Below are 797 nucleotides of genomic sequence, written 5' to 3'. Positions count from 1 at the left end.
GGCTTTGCTGTTTGTGCTACTCTACACCCCCGAGATTGCTTTGCTTGCTTTGCTATGTACTTTCTTGCTGTTCAGATGATTCAGTGTATTAAACTCTGTCTCAACAATTCTAATCTTTTCAGGGGGTCTTTTTCTTTAGTGAACTGATGTTAATCAGATCTAAATAAGCTGGATCTCCACATCATCCGTTAGATAAGGTTATCATGCTGGCTTCAAAATTTGCGACTCCACACAGTTTATATTAATCAGTTTATTTTGTATCCTTGTGGTTCAGATGTGTCAAATATCAACACTGAATGTACCTGCAGATGTTTTTGATCACTCATTGAAAGTCCGTACAAACATTAGAGCTAATCACTTAGAACTGCCAGGAGGAGTCATTTTGAGCCATCACTCTTTTGTCTCCCTACACTCAGTACTCCAAGCCCATCATCTCTGATGTTTCCCTGATGTCGCCTTAATGTCACGATGTAGCTCCAGTACTTAGTAAGGAAAATGATGACTTACAATTTTGCTTTTGTAAAATAAAGATCTTAAATTCAGTATGTGCTGTCTCAGTCTGCTCCCTGGGTCAACCATGACACAGATCTGGCAAATTTTATTTATTTATTACTAAAATACTGTAATTACTCAGGGGAAAATCTGATATTCAGAAGAAGGTGAGGTAAAAGAATCACAGATGGGGTTAAATGATGCAACAATTCACATGATAAATTCAGTTTAAAGCTGATATTTAGAAGTACAGAGTAAGGACTGAAGTAAGTGTGGGGCTTCACAGATGCCAGTTAGACATTGTT

The sequence above is a fragment of the Pundamilia nyererei genome, unplaced genomic scaffold, assembly GCF_000239375.1.
Source record: "Pundamilia nyererei isolate P.nyererei 1_Seehausen unplaced genomic scaffold, PunNye1.0 scaffold00502, whole genome shotgun sequence".
NCBI classification, from domain to species: Eukaryota; Metazoa; Chordata; class Actinopteri; order Cichliformes; family Cichlidae; genus Pundamilia; species Pundamilia nyererei.
The sequence above is the reverse complement of the archived record's forward strand: the minus strand, read 5'-3'. Positions refer to the sequence as shown.